The 25,267-nt window shown below is 40.6% G+C and overlaps 2 long non-coding RNA genes across 2 annotated transcripts; both read right to left on the reverse strand.

Annotated features, from left to right (window-relative positions):
• Nucleotides 1–6,239: 6,239 nt before the first annotated feature.
• LOC307041217 lies at nucleotides 6,240–8,422 on the reverse strand. The gene is made up of 4 exons (XR_013808715.1): nucleotides 8,358–8,422; nucleotides 8,111–8,194; nucleotides 7,772–7,821; nucleotides 6,240–7,191 (listed from the first exon to the last, which is right to left on the reverse strand). It is a non-coding gene; the product is annotated as an uncharacterized lncRNA (long non-coding RNA).
• A 1,163-nt stretch (nucleotides 8,423–9,585) lies between these two features.
• Nucleotides 9,586–10,719, reverse strand: LOC307041301. The gene is made up of 3 exons (XR_013808719.1): nucleotides 10,614–10,719; nucleotides 9,863–10,168; nucleotides 9,586–9,658 (listed from the first exon to the last, which is right to left on the reverse strand). It is a non-coding gene; the product is annotated as an uncharacterized lncRNA (long non-coding RNA).
• Nucleotides 10,720–25,267: the final 14,548 nt, after the last annotated feature.

A 25,267-nucleotide genomic window follows, 5' to 3' on the forward strand; every position in this document is an offset into this window, starting at 1 on the left:
GCCATCAGCTCTGTGCTCAGACGCCTGTTTTCCCTTCCGAACAGCTGCATCTTCTGTATGGCGTCGTCCGGCCGGCGGGCCAACATGCGCCGGAGCTCCTCGATCTCCTCGTCCTTTTGCTCTAGGAGACGTACGCTCTGAGGTTTCCCAGTGAGCAAAATCAGGCGGTGCTGGGCCTTCAGCACTTTCACATAGGCGTGAGGGCTCTTCTTCTTCTCCCGAGTCCACTCCCGCCGGGAAGTGTGTTCACTCGCACCCGGCACTTGAACGTTGCACTTTATCTTGAGCATCTTTATCTCCAGACTCATTTGCCTTTTTTGGAGCTCATGTTCTTTGATGGTGAGTGTCGCCTGGTTGAGTTTCAGCTGCTGCTGCACCTCAATATTGTCTCGTGTCTGCAGCTCTTTCGTCAGCGTCTCCTTCTCCGCTGCCATCTTGGCAAACTTCTTCTCCGCCAGTATCTGGTTCTTGTTGGCAGAAACCACGCACACGTCCTGCTTCTTTTTGCTTTCCGCCTGATCCTGGCGGCCTTTCCACACCTGCTTCCTCAAACAGCGATTCTCCATCCTCAACCTGGCCATCTGCACCTTCTGCACCTTGGCCTCGCAGGTCTTATCTTGGAGTTTCTTATCCTTTTGATCAATCGTTTCCTTGAGCTCAGATTGCTGCGCCTTGTCCTCACGCTGCTTTTGCAGGAGGAGGTTTCTCTCCGCCTCCACTCCGTCAGCATGGGTTTTCGTCTGCGTTAGCATCTTCTCCAGCTCCACGATAAAGGCCCTCTGTTTGATGATGTCTTGGAAATGGGCGTTAGTTTCATGCTTCGTCTTGCTCTCTTGATTTTGGAGTTTAATATCCACATCACGCTTCTTCTTCACTTCGACCTCCATGTGTTTCCTGAGGTTTTGCTCCTCCAACATCTTGTCGTCGTGCGTTTCTGCTGCCTTGATGAGGACTCTGTTTTTTTCCAACAATATTTCATTGTCGACTTCCAGGTTTGCGTACTTATTTTCCCACCCCGCTATTTTATCCTCAATGTGTTCGTTCCTTTTTTTTAAATCATGTATTGTTCTGTTGTTAACATCGTCCTGTCTTCTCAGTTTTTTCAGCTCCTCTGACAGTCTCTCACACTCCTTTAACAAAACCTTCACTTTTCCAGGGTAAGGTTTTAGAGTCTCACAGTTTTGTTTGTATTTTAATGCAGACTCATTAGATTCTTTCGCATCCTTCTCACGGGCTGCCACATCCTTGTTTTTCTTCCTAATAACCTCTCCCAGCTCTTCAATTTTTTTGATGCTGAAGTTTTTATGGCCGGTCAGCTCTTCCACATCATGAGAAAGTTTCTCCACCAGCATGTTCAGCCTCCTGTTCTCCTTTGATTGGTTTCCAAAGTGTTCTGCTTCTTTCTCCTTCACTTGGCGGAGAGACTTCTCCAAAAGGAATTTGTTCTTATACTCCAGATACTTTCCTTTGAAGAAGGCACCATTCTCGTCAGAGACTTTCTTCCCACTCGCTATGACACCTTTTAGATGCCGGATTTCAACTTTCGACTTGTCCATTTCCTCTCTCATTATTTCGAATGCGCGCGTCGGATTTTGGACTGTACGCTTCAGGTCAGCTTTCGGCTTCTCCTCTTTTTTCAGATTCATTAAGGAAGATATATTCCTTTTATGCTCTGCTTTCTGGTTCATCAAATGTTTCTCATTCATTTTGTACCTGTCTTTCTCCTCCTGCTGGGCAACAATCCTGGCTTCACGGTCGTTGGACGGCTTCATTGTGACTTTATGTTAGAGGAAATGATCCTGTGTTTGGTAAATCAGTCGTCGCCTGTGTTTCTGAGTGTATTTTCTGTGAATCTCGCCTCACCTCAGGCTGCAACTTTTAGTCCGTGATGTCATCGCATTCCGAGGCTTTGAAGATCACCATGGTTGCAATGGCTCGCAGTGTGTGATGTCATCACATTCTATCATGACATCACTGTCCCTTGTTCTTCTTTTCTTTAATCATCTTTTTCTTATTATCTTTTCACCAAATAGTTTGGCTCTAAATAACTTCAGCATACTTTCAGCTACATTCAAATGTCAAAATATTCAGCCTTTTCAGCAATTAATGGGAAACTTTCAACTTTTATTTTTCCGTCCTTCACAGCAGAATAATCACATGCAGAGGAGCTGGGATTGGTCATCAGTGCCTCAGCAGTTTCGCCAGAGCCGTTTCTAAAGTTGATGGTAGAGTAACGCAGCGAGGCAGAGGGGTTTGTGGGAAAGTTGGCAGTGGAATAAATCGTGGTTGATGAATTTCCAGAGTCTGGCTTCTGGGGGCGCTCCTGTATTTCCTCGTAGATATAATCCTTCCAGGAAAGAATAGAAAACACAATTCATCCAACTTTTCAACTTCATCACCACTTTTAAAGTAACTTCAGATAAGTAGATTTCCTTCTGCATATCAAATAATAACTCAGGAAATAATGTCATACTAAGACATGTTTTGCAAGGGGATCAAATACTTATTTCCCACAGTTAAATGCAAATCAATTGTTATCTTTTATATGATGTCAATTTCTGGATTTTCTTTTTGATATTCTTACTCTCACTGTTTAAATAAACCTACCATTACAATTATAGACTGTTCATTCTTTGTTAGTGGGCAAACTTACAAAATCCGCAAGGGATCAAGTACTTATTTCCTCCACTGTACATACTCTAAATATATTATATAGTGACATTTTTTTGTTGTAGCTACTCAACAGTGTGTTTATAATCGTTAAATATAATTCTATAAGTACATATTTTTTATTTAAAGGTCCCATGTCATGGCCATTTCTACTGATCATATTTCTATTGTTGAGGTCTACTAGAATAGGTTGAAATTGTGCAATTTTCCAAAATCACATTGGTTCCTCATACAGCATCTCTGTAAAGTATGTGTATTCACCAGGTATTCACTCTCTGTCCTAAACGGCTTGTTGGAGCTCCTGCCCTCCCCCTCCCTGTGAGTGTGCTCTGATTGGTCGGGACGTTGCGAGGCTCGCCGCTGCTGCGAAGAGCGGACAGGTTTCCGGGTCGGCGATACAGCGAGAACAAGCGAAACTCATCCTGAGCACACACAAACACTCACAGCCGAAGTAAAAACAATAAGTGTGGCTTGATATTGAGTAAGAAAAAGGTTTATAACGCTGTGAGAATGGGTCTGAGGAGAGCATTTCTCCACGATCCCAACTTAGTAGCCCGAAAAACGTTTACCCATTTAAACAGTCGTGGTAGATACCTTGTTTGTTTTAAACATCATAAATACACAAAAAACAATGAATACTTACAGGTTGTGTACCCGAATCTCCCGCCGGTCCAAACAAAGTAGGAACAGCATCGTTCTTCTGTGCCCTACGCTGTACATATCCGGTACGAATCACTGAACATTTTTGGGAAGCTTTGTTTCGTGAAATGCTGGCAAAACCTTCATAACACACAAGGGGACGGGTAATAACCGGAAAAGCATGACATGGGACCTTTAAGATGTAAAAAAGGCTCTCTTACCACGACTCTCAGCAAATGGAGTAGTCATTGAAGAAACAGGAAATGTGGGTGTCGGTGGTTGCACTGAAAAAAAAAAAAGTGCATTGAAGTAACACATGAAATCTTACAAATGAATAAAAAACATTACACACTGTATTTAACGGTATCTCAATTGTGTATTCTTCTTGTATTCTAACACTGATTTTTGCCAGAGCTTTTGAAACAGTGTGCTGATCTGTCACCTGTGTTTTCAGTCCAAAAGGATGTGGAGTAATTACAGCCTGTTCAACTCTTAATTTGTTAAGTTGTCAGTAAAATGTATACAACAATCTTTGGATACAAATATTTTTTGGTAGTTTGTATATCAATGAAGCTTTGAATTCAAATTGTAACAATCTAAAAAATAAATAACATTGTTAGGATGAGCAAAGGAACATTACTGTTTTAACCTAACCTTAACGATTTCTTCCTCTACAAGTAGTTATTTTTTTCAGTGAAACTCAACAGATCAAAAGCACATTATTCAAATATCTTGACACATTGACACACAATCAGATACAACTTAATGTTTTTATCTCAGATGTTTAGTTTCCCAGCTTTAACCTCCAGTTGTATTTTCCTGAAAGCAGCTCTGTAACTTCCTTCAGTTGATTCCACGGACACATGACTGATGCACGGTGAAGTCACTCTCTGTTTCTGTGAGAGTGAACATCCCGTTTGAACTCAGAGCAGATTTTGTTGATAAAATATCTTCACAGATTGGACCGTTCACTTTGCAGAAAAACTTGAATCTGAAATCGTCTTTGTTTCCTTCGTCACATGTGATGGAGGTTTTAGGTGTTCCGTACGCAGTTTGATTAAATGGTCCTCGGCAGCCTGCAGCTACAAATAAAATAGAAAGTACAAAATGCAAAATGTTGTTATGTGCTTTACTGGTACAAACAAAATAACAAGAATAAACCATGAAATAAAATGTGATGAATATTTGATTTCTGAAGTTTTAGGAAATATCTGATATGTACAATCTATAGCTAATTCTGTACGCTGTTAGATTAAATAATAATAATAATAATAATAATATTTAATTTATATAGCGCTTCTCATCTGACAAGACAAATCTCGAAGCACTTCACAGCAAAGGACACTGATACAATTTGAAAGATAAAAAAATAGATCCTTGCAACCTCCTTCATCTGCAACACAAAAATCGAAGCACAACTTTATACCAAATTGATTTCCATTTTGCTCTGTAGATGATAATAATAATACATTTTATTTGGGGAGCGCCTTTCATAGCACCCAAGGACACCTTACAGGACATAGGCCACATATCCAGAACTCTGCTGCCCGCCCCCTCACTCACAGCCGCTCCCGAGACCACATCACTCCCATCCTCCAGAACCTCCACTGGCTCCCCGTCCGTCAAAGAATCCACTTCAAAGTCCTCCTCATTACTCACAAAGCCCTCAACAATCAGGCCCCCCCCCCCCCCCCCCTCCTACCTCACAGACCTGCTGCACCACCACACCCCTTCCCGCTGCCTCCGCTCATCAGAAGCCAACCTCCTATCCATCCCCACCCGCACCAATCACCGGACCTGGGGGGACAGAGCCTTCTCCGTCGCTGCCCCCTCCCTCTGGAACTCACTCCCCCAGCCCATCAGAGACTGCACCGACCTCACCACCTTCAAAAAACTCACAAAAACTCACCTCTTCAATCTGGCTTTTAATGTGTGATTGTTTTTGTATTATTTGACTTTAACTTCAACTATATATTTATTTGTTGTTCCTTTCTTCTCTGTTCTATTCTCTTCACTATTATCTGTAAAGCGTCTTTGAGCACCTGTAAAAGCGCTAACAAATTAAATCTATTATTATTATTATTATTATTATTATTGTTATTATTATTATTATAGGGGCAAAGAACAATTAAAACAGTGGATTTAGTGAAATATCAGCCGGGGTAAAACAAGACAAACAACAGTAAATGGACCACAGAAGGACACAAAAGGACACAGGCTACATTTAGAAAATGCCAGTTTGAACAGGGGGGTATTGAATGTTGTTTTGGAATCAGACTGTCAGATGTGTAGTGGCAGGGAGTTCCAGAGTCTGGGAGCCGAGCAGCTGAAAGCTCGAGCACCCATGGTGTTGAGGCGAGAGCTTGGGACGGTGAGAAGTCCTACGAAGGAAGAGCAGAGGGCGCGGGAGGGGGTGTACTCCTGAAGCAGGTCGGTGAAGTAGATCAGGTTATGGAGAGCTTTATATGTGAGTAGAAGATTTTTGTATTCAATACGGTAGCATACAGGAAGCCAGTGTAGCTGAGTGAGAATGGGGGTGAGTTGGGGCGGGTGATGATCCGGGCAGCAGAGTTCTGGATTATTTTCAGTTATTGAGGAGTGGAAACAACGACTTTACAGAATCAAAGTAGCCAAACTAGAGCTGGTGTCAGTGTCACAAACGTTTCAAGCGTTTTTCAGAAATAATGTTCTTATTTTTCAGAAATAATGTTCTTATTTTTCAAAACATCAGCAAAGCTTTGTGCAGCCTGCAATAACACAAAAAACAACTCAATGCAAAAGTAAACCTTTTTTTATTATCGATATAAAAGCATTTTTACATGGAATATAGCATTGAATGATATTGTAAATAACAAGTGACATACTTTCTTCATGTGTAAAGTCAAAAAAAAAGGAAGGATTTCAAAAAGATGAATGAAATAAATGTTGCATGACATTTTGTACAGTTTACACTATATACAGTAAATATATCACAGTCTGAGGCTGTGGGGAAAGGTTGAAGTGAAAGGGCAGGTTAATGAGATAATGACTGTAATTACTTGAATCTAAAATGCATACATTTGATTCAGTATGTTCCGGTAGCATTCAGTAATATCAGCGCTCATCTTTAGCACAGATGTTATTTTTGATTATTACACAAATGTTTGACATACATACAGAGAAGCACACAAATCAAGAGTTTGGGAGTTTTGTGATTGTAACGATGAAGGTTGAACTCATAATGCATGTTTTGCCAACCAATCCTTATTCTTCTAACGCCTGATTTACATTATTATTTCTGTAACAATATACTAAACCATGTTCCCACATACATATGTTACTACGAACCCCTGACTTTACCATAATGCAACAAACCTGCTGCCAGGTTATGAATTAAAACAGTATATTTCTAACCTTCCATCAACCACACCTGTATGAAATAATATCACATGTTTGGGGATCAGTGCAGATAGGACTTCAAATCAAACAAAGTAAACTATGAAATTATTACTGAAGTGTGAAGCCTGGTTTGAATCCGAAAGCAATGAAGTGAAAAATATGTACAGTATCTCAGGTCTGCTGTGGGTGGTTGACAGAAGAATATTAAGGGTCTTCAGGAAGTCTGGATGGATGATCGACAGTAGAGTAGGCGGCAGATTGGGCCTGGTCCCTCACTGTAGAATGTGCTTCACAATGAACTTCAACAGAGATGTTGTGAGCCGTGATGGTGGAGCAGTCAAGCGAGGTAGAAGGGTTAGTGGGAGCTTTGAAGGTGGAGTAATACGGCAAGGCAGAGGGGTTTGTGGGAGCGTTGGCAGTGACATAAAGTGACTGAAGTGCAATTCCTGGACCTGTCACCTGGGGGCGCTCCTGGATCACGTCATAGGTATGATCCTTCCACAGCTGAGTGAGACACAGGAGGGGTATTTTATAAGCATCCCCATAACTCACCAGTAGGCAGCAGTTATAGCTAACATTAGCATTTATTCAAAAACAGAGCAGTTAGAATGACTGTGTTATTATTTAATATGATTTTGAGAGCAGATCATTGTTTATCCCTATAAATGAGAATGATGATGATGATGATGATGCTTAACTACAAAACTCCTTTTAAGTCCATTTTCAGACCCATATTTGGAAATGATTTAGTTCAAGGCACAGTTGAGCAGACTCTTATTGTGGAAGGCAAAGGCTGTTGGTGACAAACTGGAAATCATCCTCATGGAAATATTGTCAAGGAAACTCCCAACTGTTGGCCAATTAAATCTAGCAATCTAATACACACACACACACACACACACACACACACACACACACACACACACACACACACACACACACACACACACACACACACACACACACACACACACACACACACACACACACACACACACACACACACACACACACACACACACACACACACACACACACACACACACACACACACACACACACACACACAAATATGGACCCTTACCTCCAAGTTATGTGCTTCTCCTTTTCTTTTGTTTTTTGAACAACATGAATCTGTCAGAGAAATTGATAAAAGTGGTTGAATGTATTTTTTTTGCTTTTAAAACAGGCATTTGCCATACTTATTCACATTTCCCTGGTTCAATATATTACAGAAATACTGTATTTCTCTAAAACGTACCCCTAATGTGTTTATTCTAAATCCCCCCAGCCCCTACCCCCATTACTTGTATTATTATAATTACATTTATTGATGAATTGATACATTTAATAACTGTGTGCCAGCCAACCTATTTCCAGTGAATAAAAAGTATTTGTAAAGTAACGTGCAGAAATCTCTTACGCTTGTGCCTGAAAACCAAAAATAGCAGAAGCCCCAGCAGAGCCACAAAGACCACAGCGGCGACTATAGGAATCCAAGAGACGCCTGCAGGAGACAAAACCCATGAAGCTTATTTTAACTAACTCCCATCGAGTCTGATATGACATTTAGTGGGAATGTTTCATTTCTAACAACATCATTTAATAACATCATCTTCCTCCTGCAATGGCTGCAGTATGTTTCATAGAACAAAAAGTAGTTTTCTCACCATCTTTCTGGGCAGAGTTGGACCGGGTCGTTGACACAGTAGATGAAGCAGTAGATGAATCAGACGAACCAGTAGATGAACCAGTAGATGAATCAGTAGGTGAACCAGTAGATGAATTAGTAGATGAACCAGTAGACAAACCAGTAGATGAACCAGTAGATGAACCAGTAGGTGAACCAGTAGGTGAATCAGTAGATGAACCATTAGGTGAATCAGTAGGTGAACCAGTAGATGAACCAGTAGATGAACCAGTAGATGAATCAGTAGATGAATCAGTAGGTGAATCAGTAGATGAACCAGTAGGTGAACCAGTAGATGAACCAGTAGATGAACCAGTAGATGAACCAGTAGGTGAACCAGTAGATGAATCAGTAGACGAACCAGTAGGTGAACCAGTAGGTGAACCAGTAGGTGAACCAGTAGGTGAATCAGTAGGTGAACCAGTAGGTGAACCAGTAGGTGAATCAGTAGACGAACCAGTAGATGAACCAGGAGGTGAACCAGTAGATGAACCAGTAGGTGAACCTGTAGACGAACCAGTAGACGAACCAGTAGAGGAACCAGTAGATGAACCAGTAGATGAATCAGTAGACGAACCAGTAGAGGAACCAGTAGATGAACCAGTAGATGAATCAGTAGGTGACAAAGTGGTTCGAGGATGGGATTTTGAGTTTGTCAATTTTTCTGAAAATGTATAAGTAGACTCAGATTCTAAGGTTGGAAAGCATAGAAAACAAGAAATACAATCATTAAAATGTAAAAAAAAAAGTGTATCATGTAATCATATATGAACGATAGTCTTTGTAATTCTTCAATTAACATATATTAGGATTGACTATTATTATTGTGGGAGAATTGTATGGATAAATTTCTGTCAAATAGTTGCAGACCAGGTGAAGTTTTTGATGTAGACAGACAGACAGCATGGACTGTATTCAACAACTTATATCAGAGAAACCTTTATTATTCATCTCAGATATTTAGTTTCTCACCTTTAACCTCCAGTTCTATTTTCATGAGAGTAGCTCGGTAACTTCCTTCAGTTGATTCCACTCCACACCAGTAGACTCCAGCGTGCTGTGAGGACACATTACTGATGGACACATTGAAGCCACTCATGGTTCCTGTGAGAGTGAACATCCCCTTTGTTTGAGCAGATTTTGTTGAAATATCCTTACAGATTGAACCGTTCTCTTTGCAGAAAAACATGGAGTCGTCGTCATTTATTTCGTAATCACATGAGATGGTGATGTTATCTGTTCTGTACGCAGTTACATTTAATGCTTCCTGGCAGCGGTTATCTGCAAATAAAAAAGAAAAGTCAAACATGAAATCTATCTGTTAACGTGTGCCTTATATCAAACTGATTCCCATTTTCTTTGAATGGATTTGCAGTTGATGACTTTTTGTTTGCATGCATTATACATAGTTTGTTGAGGGTGTGGTTACAGAGTGCTTCCACGAAGGACAAGAGAGACTCACGATAGAGATGAAGCATTTCTTACCTAATTTGAATTTCACTTTTTCTTTCTTAAGTTTTTTGTTGGTTCTAAATGTCAACTTGTACTTCCCAAAATCTTGTTCTTGAATATCTTTGATGACCACCCTGAGATCATTACTTTGATCATCATTGTACACGGAAAATCTTCCTTCGCTTATCCACACGTTTTTTTCATTGGTTTCAATTATTTTTCGATGTCCAAATTTGACCTCTACATTAATGCTTGTATATGTTTGATATTTTTTAGGGTATCCGTGGGTCAAATTAACCCATCCACCGATGCATCCCTTCACCTTAGAGGCCTCACAGCCTGTAGAGAGAGAGAAACGTTCATGTCAGATTCTCAAACTAAATCAGGACACACTTTCAGGATTAATTAGTAAATCACACATCTAAAATATGTTTACATGAAATGTTGATATACAAAAATACGACGTACAGTATACTATTGCAAAGTACTTTGAATAATAGGATAAAATAAAATATAAACTAGTATTGTTATGTAAAGTGGATGAGAGGTAGCTTGTGTACAAATGTGTACTGGCAATACTTGAATTAAATAAATGCATTAATATAATGCACACACACATGAATACAGTAGCAGAATTTGATGCTGTAGGATTGTACTCATATCGATAAATATGATGTAGTTATGATCAATAAAATAAAAACAATTAGCTCAAAATGGACGCAGAATATTTGGAAAACGCTTTATTTTATTAAAATTCGCTATCGGGTATAGGTAATCTTTTTACCTGTCATCAGTGAGAGGAAGAGCAGCAGAAACTTATTCATGGTGCTGCTGTCCGATGCTTCGATCCTCTGTCAGATTATTAAACTGGTCTGTCTCTACAGTTCGTTGGTACGAGCGTTGTGTTTTCCAATTACTGTCGTGCCTTACCTTAAATCTTTCTACCCCCAGCTTTCTCTCTGCCCTTCCCCTTTTACTTCCGCTTAGTAATTAAAGCTCCTTCCTCATTATACTTAGCTTATTTGCTTTCACAGTACACAGGAAATAAGTTGTGAGAAAGAGAGACACAGAAAAATACACTTGGATTATCAGCAGGTCCCTGACATAAACACAACATGTCTGGAACTTAGAATAAACATTTCAGAAACTTTGGTTCATTAAGAAAATTATCATCAGAAATCTGACTGGTCCCTAATGTAGAAATAATTAAAAGAGTAATAAAATGACTCATGTTTTTTTTTTATCTGTGAAGGAGAAGTTGGGGACTTTTATAACCAGAAGCTGTTTTTAACGTTTACATTGGTAAGTAGAATATTATAGTAATCATAAACCTCCATTGTATGAGTGTTTTGCAGCATTGCATCTGTCTTTGTATATTAAAGGTCCCATGTCATGCTTTTCTGGTTATTACCCGTCCCCTTGTGTGTTATGTAGGTTTTTATGCATGTAAAGTAAACGGTCACAAACCCTCAAAGTACACCCTGTTGGCCGGCTTTTTGTGCTGTTTTACATTTTCCCTTTTAATGGACATTGTATAGCATAAAGAGAGCATATTCTCTAAGTTCTAAGTTAAGTCAAGTTAACTTTCCCGACATTGAAGTCCTTATCTGGTAAAGACTATTTTAACTTTCCTTTTCTTAAGGTGATTCTGATGTGTTTTTATCCTATGCACACTCATTATCCAGAGTTACGTTTTGGTTTCCGGTTGTTAAGAGCTGTATTCGTAAATCCATCAGGAAGTAGATCGACTCGGCTAGAGGAAGTCTCTAAAGTGCTCTCTACTAAAAGAAGAACTAAAGTGCTCTGTAGAGAAACAAAACAAACGAGCCTGAAAACAATCCTGTACAATCTTTAATTATTACATGGGAAATCTGTGTTGATCCAATATGAGGACAGCTTGCTTAAACCATCTATCGGACCATCTGTCAGGGCTTCTAAAAGATCAAACTGTTCTCCTTAGAGAAAAGAAAATGTGAACAGACTTGGACAGTTACAGAAAACCTCGATCAGTGCTGTCGTCATTTAAGTTACATTGGTACGCAGTGGAACGATATTTTTCTTCTTAGCGGAAGCAATTTTATCGGAAGCAATTTGAAGTCAATTAATCATATTGTTGCGTGTGTGGTTGGTTTAACAAAAACAAACAAACCTGTTTTGAGCTGACACACTACAGAAAAACGTTATTAGCCACTCTGGAAAAGCTCAAAGATTGAAAGAAGTCTTTGTATTTATACTAAGAATAATACTCTCTGAACACATTGCTGAATGTGTGTTCGGCCTAAAATGACATTGAGTCAAAGTGGAGATACTAGAAAGCTTTTACAACAAGAAAGACAATATGTCAGATTACACCACTTGTTGGGAAAATCACCTCCTCTTCCAACCTGTGAAGCAGGTACAACTGTGTTAAGAAGTGTGAGTCCTCCCACTGACCTCCACACACACCGTCACATTGTGTTGTTTGTGTTGAAACTTGCAATTTAAGGCCATACTTTACAACAGAAAGGTCGTCTCTGTGTGACTAGAAGGGACCCTCGCCTCATTTCAAAGAACCCTAATGTGTTTTGGCTGAAGCCCTGGGTTTGGAGTCTGATAACAATTGTCATCTGCTCCAAGTGAAACACGGAACAATGGCTGACTGTGTGTTTATGGTTTAGGAGTGTGTGTTCAGGACCGGTGGGACTGCCAGCCAATCTGGGAAAAAAACTGAGATCAAATAGACATTTTATATGTTCTGAAAATCCAAGAACCAAACTCACATGCAGAGTAGTTTCTCTGGCTGTGATTCACTGTGATTTATTAGTTATTGACAACCTGTTGTTGGGAGAACAGGGTCATTGAGCTAAAGTTAAAGTCTAGGCTCAATTGTCGTGTAGTTTTGGGTTTGTTTGGGTTTAGATGCCATGCTGTTATACCCCAATATCACTTGGCAATAACATTACACCAAGATGTATCACAAGATGGTGATCTGATTGTTTATACCCAACACGTTCTCACTCCCAACCCGTCACATATTGACGGACGGTCAGGGCCCCTCCCCGTCACTCTATTACGTACAGGGTACCCCTTGGAAGTCAGTTTTCAACGGTCAGGGCGTCCCATAGACATTCATAGACCTCCCATAGCGTTGATAATAGACGCCATGACAACGCTCCCCGGCAAATGCTACCCCGACGGTCGGTTGTTATTGTCAATATTAATATAATAATTATTTATTTTTTAATAGTCACACTCGATTTCGCCGATTTTCTTGTTGCCCCAGCTGGTCGACACCTCTTTTAGCAGAAACAAAGGCTACATTAATGTATTAAATTGATGTTAATCCATGTGTGTGGTTGTGCCAGGCAACACAATCATTTACAAACTCTTCAACTACAACCCTAATTATATTTAAAAACATTTTAGAAGGCCTCACGAAATACTATAATGTAAATGTAAATTTAAATGTGAAGGGATGTGTGTAATGTGGTGATTATTATTCACCCGCGGATCTATGGGTTTGGGTATTGTTGCGCACGGACATTATAGTTAACCGGACTTCCTGTTGATGTGAAATCCAAAAACCTTTTTTTTAAATAAAATAATACTTTATTCCGAGTGTGCTTGCTTTTCTCTTTGAAGGTCATCACATAACGGCCTTGTAATACACGGTTCGGCTGCATTAAATATTACATATCTGCCGTAATTCGCTATTTATAGAGCCCTGCTGAGAAGACTTCTAGACAAACAGGAATAACTGAATATGTGACGTGGATCATAAATATATCAGCAATCAAACAAAATCTTCAATTTCTCTTCACACAATACATCTCCTCGCAGTATCAATACTAATTCGGCTGACTTTTATATTTGATCCAATCGGTATATTTACACCATAACGGTGCACAGCTGATAGAAAGGGACACCTGGTGGTTAAAGCACGTTATTGAAATTTATTATTTTTATTATTAGATATTAATAGGAGACACGGACAGACAAACTAATAAGGCTTTATTTAAACATTAAAGAATAATTTAGGTTAAGGTCTTATTTTCAATAAGATAAAAGCTTTGGGGGTATAAATATTAAGCCTGACAAAGTACTAATATATTGCTTTCCAGTATTTTTAGAGTATTGATTACAGCGTTTAGAATGTGTTAAATGAAAAGTGATGAAAGAGAATATGAGGAGAAGAGGCGTGTTTAAGTACCGTAATTTTCGGACTATAAGGCGCACCTGAATATAAGCCGCAGCAGCTAAATTGAATGATGTGTACATATATAAGCCGCACTGGACTATAAGCCGCAGGTGTTTTAATGTTTAATTACCATATGTAAGGGTTCGTGCTCAGAGGGGATTGTCAGGAAAGAGATGGCTGTTTGAGGAAGCTCCCATTTATTAACATTTCAACAAACAAGTTGCATATTTGCATAACGTATTCAAGTGTTAGCATTTAGTGCAATAGTAGCTACAGAACATGTACTGTGTAAACTGTACTGTATCACATAGCGTTTCAGACACACAAACTTTTCAACTTTCAAACTTAAACGGTGCGCTCCCAGCGCACGTACCGGCAGTGATCTACAGCAGTGGTTTTCAACCAGTGGTACGGGGACAAACTGTCTCGCTCTCGTAATGTCTGTCTGTCTTGCTCTCGTTCTGTCTCTCGTACCACTCTCGGTTCCACTTTTACTTTTGCGCGCTACCTGTCTCACTCTTTTCCGGCCTCCAGCTTTTCCTGCTGGAGCCCGCCGCTTAAAGGTGGGGGGCGCGGACCGGCCATAGAGCCCATAGAGTTAAAGGTGGTGGACTGTAACCTGTAAAATCCATAGATTTAGGAGGTCCCCTAGTGGCCGTTAGCTGCACAAATCCATAGATTAGCCGCACCGTTATATAAGCCGCAGCGTCGAAAAATGGGAAAAAAGGCGCGGCTTATAGTCCGAAAATTACGGTATATATTGAATTTACAATGTCAAAATCCTCTGTTATATGCGACATCGGACATTGGTGAAAGGAGGGCGGAAGATTACGCCACAGCCGCCATTGAAGAGGAGGAGCCAAATGAGATATATAGAGAGGTGACGGAGCCTTGTGGGGTCTCTTTGTGGGGTCTCTTCTCCACGGCCGCCATTGCGAGAGGGAGCTGCAGCTTTTCTCTCCTCACCTGAACAATATTCTGCTTGTAACACTACCGCGCCTTTTTTTATTAAATTATCCCATTTGAATCTTCTCAGAGACTCGGTTTAGTCTCATTTTTAAAGCTTCTCTCCTGGACGCGAGAATAACGAACATAGTTAACACTATACAGTGTCCTGTCTCGTCACACAGGAACCTGGCGATTGTGCAGAACTCTGAAGTACTCCGCCCCACTCACTGTATCCAACTTCGTGGAATATGGGAGGGAGCGGACCTTATCATTGAATCTTACTCTTAAAAATCTGGTGCCGTCTGCGATTTCCGTGCCCGGCCACACTTTTTTTTAATGGCTGAGATGGGCTCAACCCCCCCCCACTCCTCAAGTCTCTTTAGTATCACCCTATCAGGTATATATATCGGCAGCTTTAGGAACAAGACCACACACTTTTTTTTGTATGTCTTTTTAGTAAATCCATCATTGAGACTGCGCTCCCTCCGTCCACAATCACCTCAACAGTTAGTTCCACACCGTACCCCGGGGGGCTATTGACTTATCCGACCGGCCCACATCGCCCGACCAGCCTTCTTCAGTGCCGGGCCATCGTTTCCCGATGGCCAGTCCGCCACTGGTGTCGCAGTAGTCCTGTCCATTCCAGGTGTAGTTGCCGTTAAATCTATAGAGGCAAAAAAACACAGCACAGGGGAAAGCCCCCAGACAGCAAAAGCTGTTTTGGGGGGGGGGGGGATTACGTTAAAAAAAACGAAAACTTTCAAAAAAACAACGAAGATACACGTGGAAAACTCAAACACTTCTACTCTCACTATGTTTAACCTCTTGCTCCGTAAGCTGCCACTCATTGAGCCTAATTAACGACTCTGGCCTGCTCTTCCTCTATCCCTCAAATGCAGACTCTGCTGCCCCAGCACTGCCCCAAGTGGGAGCTGCTGTTTAATACAGGGTGAGAAGTGTTATTTACTCACTCGCATTATTTGAGTGATATGGAAACAACTTATTTATAAGCCAATTCTTTTAAAGAAGTGCTTATGTCAGCCAACACATTACGAAGTTGTCCCAGCTCTCTTGCAACCTCGTGAATAGCAGAAATTGTTTCCCTCTGCATCTGCAGGACTGCATCCGTGAGGACACGGCCGCTACTGTGGCCGGTGCAATGGAGACGCCTACCCGCTGGAACAAGAAGCATCTAAATGCAAATTATTTTGTTATGATTTCTTTTTCTAAATATACTTATTCTTTACATACCAGCAGATATAACACAACTTGAATGCATTTGGTTTACTCTAATTTCAAACACGGGTATATAAATGTGGTTACCTGGTTCATCCGGTGTCCCCCTCTGCCTCCGTCACCACTCCACTCAGGAGGGATTTACCGATTATACCGGCCAGCTTTTCATCCATGTGGGTGAGCTCCGGTGCCCCCTTTCCCCCTCCTGTGGCACACACACTATGCCTGTGTGAGGCAATGCGTTTTTTGGCCTCCACTTTTAGATCTGACCACTTCTCTTTTTTTATTTTTTCAGCAACTGTGCTGATACAGAGTTGACAGCATCTGCCAAGAGAATTGTTACAATGTGAGGTGAAAAAACGACATGTGGAGAGAGCATTTTCTTGCAAAAATAAACAGGCGTTAAATTTATTAGCCTTCCGCATTATTCCACAAACACAAACTGCATGACTGGTGCTGCTTTCAGCAGCAAGGAATAAACAAAAATGCCACCCCTCCCCTCTCTTCCCAACCACATTTATAGGAGACTGCCCGCCTTCCCAATCCAACCTGGCCAATCAGGTCATGTTCTGAAAGCGGAGTAAAGGGCTAAATACAAAATGAAACACTGCTGTCTACATTTAATAAAACTTAAGTAAATAAGGCTTAAATAAGGCTTAAGTAAATTCATTATTGTACCTTAAAAAACAACAAGGTCTGCTTAAAACAAATAGTTTTTAATCACGTCCAAGACTCCGCCTACTCATACGGCACATATGAGTACTTTGGAGGTGTGCTCCCCCTTTGAGCACTGGCACAAGATGTCTTACAGGTCTGAACAAAGGAAATGGTGATTACTTTTTGATTGTGTGTTTTACAGACTGACACATTCATTTAGATGCACTTTATTAGTTTGTCTATTCTTAGCTTTGTTCGTTATTCTCGCGTCCCGGAGAGAAGCTTTAAAAGTAAGGAGACCAATGGAGTCTCTGAGAAGGTTGAGATGGGTACTTGAATTAAAATGGCGCGGTAATGTTACAAGCAGAAGATGGTTCAGAGAGAGGAAGAGACTCCACAAGGCTCCGTCGCCTGACTATATATCTCATTTGGCTCCTCCTCTTCAATGGCGGCTGTGGCGTAATCTTCCGCCCTCCTTTCACCAATGTCCGATATATCACACATAACAGAGGATTTTGACATTGTTCATTCAATACATAACTAAACACGCCTTTTTTCCTCCTTATCTCTTTCATGACTTTTCATTTAATACATTTTAACGGCTCTCATCAAGACTTTAATAATACTGGAAATACTTTAAGGCATTTTTCATTTACGGTAGTCCCGGATGTTGTCATATGCTACCCACGTCTGTAAACAAAATGTATTAAAATAAACTGTACCTTCATTTTAATATTCAGCAATAATAATATCTTGCCGTCGATAGTTGTAGCGTTAAAATCAGTAGGTTTCGGTGTGCAACACTCTGTGTCATTTCGCTTCTATAGTAAAAGGAATATTAGCCACATGCTAAATGCTAACCGGAGAAGAAGGATTTTCAGAATACAAGCTTGACATCAGACATTGTGCGCGAGAATTTCTGGTTTTTCAGTATAAAACAGCATTTAAACTGACGGTATGTTTAAACTAAATTATGCCATAAAACATTGATTTCTATCACTATGTAAACTGTTTTTATAACTTTAACTGAAATAAAGGCAACTCTAAAGAAACATGTACTACCTTTCTTAGCAAACACATAGTTAAAGTCCTTATCTTACATTAAAAACTTTTTTTGGCAGTTGATTTCTGGGGGGTGTATGCAACAGATAGTCAATGTATGTTTCTTTATTTCATACTGAATAATATGTAAAAAAAGGAAAAATATTAGGTCCAATAAAAAAACTTTGCTTCTGGAAGCAGGCCATTTCGTGACGTCACGTGTGGTTCCCGGCTGCCGCTGTCTGGCTCCCTGCTGCCGTCCGGATCGCACAAATCGCTCCCATTTCTCCCGTAAAACCTTCTCTTTCGGGAACAAATGAACGGTAAAACCATCCCGATTGGTGTTGCTACACCCGCCAACGACACACCTCTTCACCATGATCCGGAAAAAACAAGACAAACTCGGAGATAAACACTGATACACAAAGTTGACATGCGGCTATACCAGCAATGCTACACTGTGTGATGCTGGGACGGGCTGAACTCACCAGGATTCGCGGAACCACACGTGACGTCACGACACAGCACCAAGCAGCGGCAAGTTTGAATCCAGACTTTTCTGGATACCTCTGAATTTGACCCATTTTCCCGATATTAACAAGTGATTTACAGCAAATAGGAAACGATATTCGATCTATATCACGTGTTACTGGAATAAGACCCAACAAGTTAATGCATTTTGAAACAGTTCTATGATCTTTCAGCTACAGTAAATTACGCAAGATAAGGACTTTAAGCCAACATGTTAGTGAGGGAGTGTGTGCGCTTCCTCACACTGCCACTCTGTTGCCTTTTTGACATTTGTTAAGCCAATACTGTGCCCACCAAACAAAATGTTTTGCCTTGTCTCTACTTCTCCGACAAGGATTTCAACTTCACAATTTGTGAAGTTTATTTTCTTGCCTCTTTTTTCGGTCTTTGCCATGCTCTTTTTACCTGAAATCGGTTTGATGAATATTTTTTATTGGCTTCTCAATGACTATGTATCAGAGGTCGCGTTAACCGAATATTTTCCGTCAATGAAGGATTTTTTCTAACAATGACGGAAAAATCTGAAAGCAGTCCGTCATATTGACGGATTAGAACACAACTCGGAACAGCGCCAAAATGTCCACCAGCAGCCCACATTATATTACCTCCTTAGTGGCCAGGTAGACTGAGGGCGATCTACTGTAATCTGTAACTATTATTTAGTCATTCACACCCCTGTCCAGTTGGTGGCGAGTGTGTGTATATTAAGTAGCTATTGTCTAGTCTTGTTTTTGAACTCGTTGTTTAACCGGCTTTAGCAATCACAAAATGTCACGGCAACAGATCGTCCGAAGCTTTTTTAATAAGCCCAGTAATTGTGATGGTGTGGATAAACGAGGTGAAAAAAGAGGGATTGATGCGGTGGAGGATGTACAGACAAGCTACGCAAAAGACTCAAAAGACGCTGTGAGGTCTCAAGAGTCCCCGGCATCAAAAACAAGGCGACTGCTACAGAATGTCCCTGTTTCTGGCGAACTGCGGAGATCATTGCTTGTTCATCATGCCCTCATGGCCAACATCAAGGACGCCTTTGCCACCACCAAAAAGAGAACACACAGGCAGGTAATGTCACAAATTCTAACTGGGAGGATCCTTAAAAAGTATGGATTACAAAAAGAAGTTTGTACAGCACTACACATCTCCAGAAAGAGGAACAAGAATCCTGCTGAAGGCAATATCAAGTACCGAAGCCTAGGGGTGCATACCGGTTCCCAGTATTACCGAAATACCGGTTACTGGCGGTAACTTGATTGCCAAGAAACGCCCTTCACCTTCCTCCCGAACGTCTGAGCCTTTCGGTTAGCTTTCGTTTTTTCATTAGCTCAATGTCGGCACGAAAATCTAAATTGTTGCTGCATATGACTGCCAGTCTGAATGGTGTATATGTAACCACTGCAATAAGTATATTTCTGGGAAAGGTGGCAACACATCCAACCTCTCAAAACATTTGCGACAGTCACATACAATCAGAGTACAGGAATGTATAGTCTTCAAGCCCTTGTTTTTCATTGTTTGTTCAGTACTAAAAGGTCGAAGTCCCACAATTAATTGTAATATTCATTTGACATGTTAACTATATCATAAAGCGCTTACATTTTTCCCTTATGCAACATGAAAGTATCACGATATGTATCGGTCGAGTATCGGTATCGTTCAGTGGTATCAGTATCGTAAAAAAGTCAACGATATACATCCCTACCGAAGCCTATGTTTCCGAATTCAAGACAGTGTCATTGCTTACCTGACAAGGGATGAAAGCAGCTGATTGACAGCAGGCAAAGCACAAACAATCACCAGGCGAAAGATAAAGAAACAGAAGAGGTTTTTAAATGATACCCTAAGAAACCTCCACAGGAAATTTCTCACTGAACATCCTAATTACAATCTCTCTTATTCCTTGTTCTGTCGTATGCGTCCCTTCTGGGTAACCCAACACTTGCAGACAGAGAAACCTGTCTTTGCAAGGTTCATGAGAATCTTTCCTTTCTGGCTGAAAAGCTTCACACTTTAGGGATGAGAGGAACCATTCGATTATTGTGATCGGGGAGTCCGGAGCGGGAAAGACGGTATTAGCCAAATACGACATGAGATATTTTGCTACGGTCAGCGGCACCACCAGCGAGGCCAACGTGGAGCAGAAGGTGTTGGCCTCCAACCCCATCATGGAGGTGAGGCCTGCAGGAAGCTGTCTGTGGAGAAAGACCCTGGATTAAGATTATTATTTTAGTTTTTTATTTTAAAAGAGAAGCTGTTTCCCTAATCAAGTCAAAGTGAATTTGCCTTTATTGTCAATCTTCTAGTTTTTGTGTACAGATAGAGATCGAAATACCGTTTCCCATAATCCTGAATAAAAAACAAATGTATATAAAAATATTAGGGCTGTCAAATTAACGCGTTAACGCAAAAAAAATTAACGCCACTAATTATTTTAAGTCGATTAACGCATGTGCATTTGTTGTCCTTGCCCGCCCCGTAGTTTCAGAGCGCGAGTTTAAAAGACCATATACAATCCAAGCACACTGCTGATGCCGACAGCCCCGCTCCTGCCGCCCGCTTGCAGCAGACCACACTTGAAAGTGTGCGGGGGAGAGGCCTGGACACGTCTACGAGCAGCAAACTTTCAACGAAGATCGCTAAATGGGTGGCGACAGCTTGCAGGCCAATTAACATTATGGAGGACGAGGGGCTGCGTGATATAATTCAGGTCGCATCCAACGACTGCACTTATGAATTGCCTTCCAGAGCCACCACTGTGTCGACAATACTTGTATGAAGTCCAAAAAGCGAAAGTAGAGGAGGATTTAAGAAAGATTCACCGGAGACTATTGGACTACGCCCAGTTAACAGTTACCTCGGGGTCACAGCGCATTATTTTGACCCACAGTGGGGACTTCATTCTCATGCTTTGACAGTTATGAAAACAGAGGAGCGGCATTTTGCCGAGAACTGCGCCGACACACACACAGTATTATTGTATTGTATGAGAGAGGTTCCAGGTTGAATTGAGGCGAATATTTGTAATGTTCAGAGGTTGTTGTGTTTAATATTCATGAGAATATTTGTCATTGTTCAAATGATAATAAACAAAAATGTGCATAAAGCACATTTGTCCACTCATATATGGATAAAAGTATAAAAAACTTGAAAAATATACCTCTAAGTTACATTTAGAGCAGATAAAAAATGTGTAATTAATCGCAATTAACGACAATCATGCGATTAAATATTTTAATCGACTGACAGCCCTAAAAAATATGTGTGAAAATATGTATATCAGTCAAAGACACATTAAGACCTAAATAAAAACACAACACTCAAAGAAAGCAGAACCAGTGTTAAAATAGAAAATGATGGAGAGTTAGTGTGTAAACTAAAAGGCCATCCACGGCAAGAACAATAACGATATAAAGATTATTTTGAATAAATTGTTTAAGATGGATGGCTGAATCCACCCCACCATTATAATGGCATTGACACTGGCAAACAATATCCTCACGATCACTCAGAGCAATTTATGAACCATAAACAATGACAGTTTATCAAAATCCAATTCAAAGACTTTTTTATTAAACTTACTGAGAAATTAATTTGATGCTACTTTGTACTTAAAATTGCAGCTCAAAACCCTTAAATAAAATATGTGAAAGATTGGAAAAGGCTCAGTTACATAGCTGTGATTTTGTCTTAAAAGTCTTTTTTTCTCACAGTTTGTGTATAGTCTTTTTTCCCCCCCATTTTTTCATGAAAAAAAGAAAATGTGGATGTGAGATTTGCAAAGAGGCAAAACGTATATTGATCTTCCTGCCGCTCGCAGAAAAATCCACCGGAGTGCACCTTTCACAATACTGGATTTGGGAAAAAGTCAGCAGTGATCAACAGAATAACCTGCGGAAAAAGATTTATAAGCACCAAGAGCCAGGCACACGAAAAAGCGATCGAGATTTCGGAGATGAAAAAAAGATGTCTTGGCAATCAAGGATGATTTAATGCAGGAAACATATACATCTTTCAGTCAACAGAGCGTGCGTGTGACATATTCAGGAGCAGGATGTGCACTGAAAAATAGGGCTCCCCCGAAAGCAAATGGGTAATTCGAACACTGCCTGTACTACATAATGACAATAAGTTGTCAGCTGAGATCCTCACCGCTGATTAGCTACCACGAGATCGCGTCACGTGAATTTTACGCTCGAGTTGAAAAAATGTAACTCAAGCGGTTGTCGCGGCCCCCTCCAAACGCGCTGAGGCATTTGCGTCAACCGCGTCATTTGCGCTGTCAGAGCGAATTCGCGTCTGTCTGTCTGCGTCTCTGCATTGACTTCACATGTAATCGTGCCGCCCCCAAAAATTGCATCGCGTCCGGTGTGAACGTAGCATAAGGAAGTAAAAACGGCTAAATGTTAAATCCTAATCAGGATGATTGATGTGAACCTGAATGTTTGACCGTATTCTAAGGTATTTATCTTTTTCCCTTTCAGATTGAGGGCACCTGCAATATGTAGTATCACACTTGATGTGTTGGACTGCCCTCCACAGATGTGGAATATTTTTGTACTGCATGTAAATCATGTTAGCAGAAGACTTCCTGTGCCAGCTCAGGAAGTACAATCTGCCTCAGGAGCTGCTGATCCAGTTCTACTCTGCAATAATCCAACCCAGTCTCATGGCATTTTGTGTTCACCAACAAGATTTTCACCTTTTTTTTCGTGTTGCACAGCACGATTTTAAAAGCAATGTATTTCTATTGGTAGTCTCACGGCATTACGTGTTATAGGAAGACCGGAAGCTGTGTGGTTCATAAAAACATTTTCTTACTCAATATCAAGCCACAATTATTGCTTTTATTTTAAATCGTATAATTTCGGACTTTTGCTGCCGTCTGTGAGGGAAAGAAATGGGGCTCAGAGCCTCAGAATACTGAAATCTGTATTTTTTAAATATCTTTTTCTTCTAATTTGTTATTCTTTTCAAAATAATTATTTACTCACCAATAACACACAATTATCCTTGTTTTTATTTATTTGTTTAGTTCCATAATCTCTGGATTTTTTGGCGTACGTCAGGAACTGAATTTCAAAATAAAAATAACCGGAAACAGACGTAGGCATTTCGAGTGATTACCCAAGATCCTCAGCTATGGTTTAAGCTCGCTGATTGGATGTTTTAGCCGCAATGCATGAGATCCGTAAAACATTTTAAGAGAATAAAAGAATACTTCATTCCGAGTGTTCTTGCTTTTCTCTTTGAAAGTCATCACATAACGGCATTGTAATACACGGTTCGGCTGCATTACATATTACAGATCTGCCGTAGTTCTCTATTTATAGAGCCCTGATGAGAAGACCTTTGGAAAAACTGGAAGAAATGCCGCCAAAACTGAATACTTGACGTGAATCATAAATATATCAACAATTAAACAACATCTTCAATTTCTCTTCACACAGTACGTCTCCTTTCAGTATCAACACTAATTCTGCTGACTTTTACATTTGATCTAATTCATAGATGGTTTCTATTGGTAGTCTCCCGGCATTACTTGTTATAGGAAGACCGGAAGCTGTGTGGTTCATAAAAACATGTTCCTACTCAATATCAAGCCACAATTATTGCTTTTATTTTAAATCGTATAATCTCTGACTTTTGCTGCCGTCTGTGAGGAAAATAAATGGGGCTCAGAGCCTCAGAATACGGAAATCTGTATTTTTTAAAATCTTTTTTTCCTTCTAATTTGTTATTCTTTTCAAAATAACACAGTTATTTACTCACCAATAACACACAATTATCCTTGTTTTTATTTATTTGTTTAGTTCCATAATCTCAGGATTTTTTGGCGTCCGTCAGGAACTGGATAAAAAAAAAAAAAAAAAGTTACTGTTAAGTCACGTGTATCGTTACCCTCTCTCGTCTGGGCGCTAAGAAAGCCCAATTCCGTCCAAGCACTGCTATCAAATCCTGTCGAAAGGAGAAGTTTGGGAGATAAATAGTTGATTAAACACCTTGGACCGGACCAACCCGATTTTTCTATATCACAGCAAGCTCATGAAAAAAACAAAAGTTACCAACGAGGCTTCTCACGTAGCTGGTACACAAAAAAGGCTTGGCTAGCTGGATGCAAACAGGTAAATGCTGTCTTTTGTTTCCCATGCTTGCTCTTCAAACAGCCGGGGACAGATACTATGTGTCCGTGGACTGTGACGGGGATAAATGATATGAAGCATTTGTCTGAAAAAATTAAAAAGCACGAAGGCACACATGACAAACCTTTAAGCTAGCCATGCTAGGCAAAGCTAACATAGCCGCGCAGCTAGATCAAGGGTACAAGATCTCTGTGAAAAAGCACAATGAAGAGGTGGACAAGAACAGGCATGTCTTGACGAAAATAATTGATTGTGTGAAATTGTGTGGGGGCTTTGACCTGGCTTTGCGTGGCCACGACGAGACTGACGCATCGGACAACCCCGGCGTTTTTCAGGGTTTAGTTGATCTAGTGGCCTCGTTAGATAGCGTGTTGCTGGAGCACGGCTACCGTTTTCAAAGGCACCTCAAAGACGGTGCAAAACGAACTTTTGGACTGCATGTTGTCAGTTTCTAAAGATTACATTCTGGAGGAAGTAAAAAAATGCCAGTTGTCTAGCTATTCAGGCGGATGAGACAACTGTCATTTCCACCCACTGCCAGTTAGTGCTTGTATTACGGTACATTGACCCGCATAACAACTTCCAAGAGCGTTTTTTTGAGTTCATCTCTCTTCAGAATGCGAATGCTGACACAGTTGCCACGCGCTGATGGAGAGACTGGGTATTATCCTCCCCGATGGACAACAGGGCAAACTAATCGCCCAAGCATAT

Source organism: Notothenia rossii (genome assembly GCF_949606895.1).
Source record: "Notothenia rossii genome assembly, chromosome: 5".
NCBI classification, from domain to species: Eukaryota; Metazoa; Chordata; class Actinopteri; order Perciformes; family Nototheniidae; genus Notothenia; species Notothenia rossii.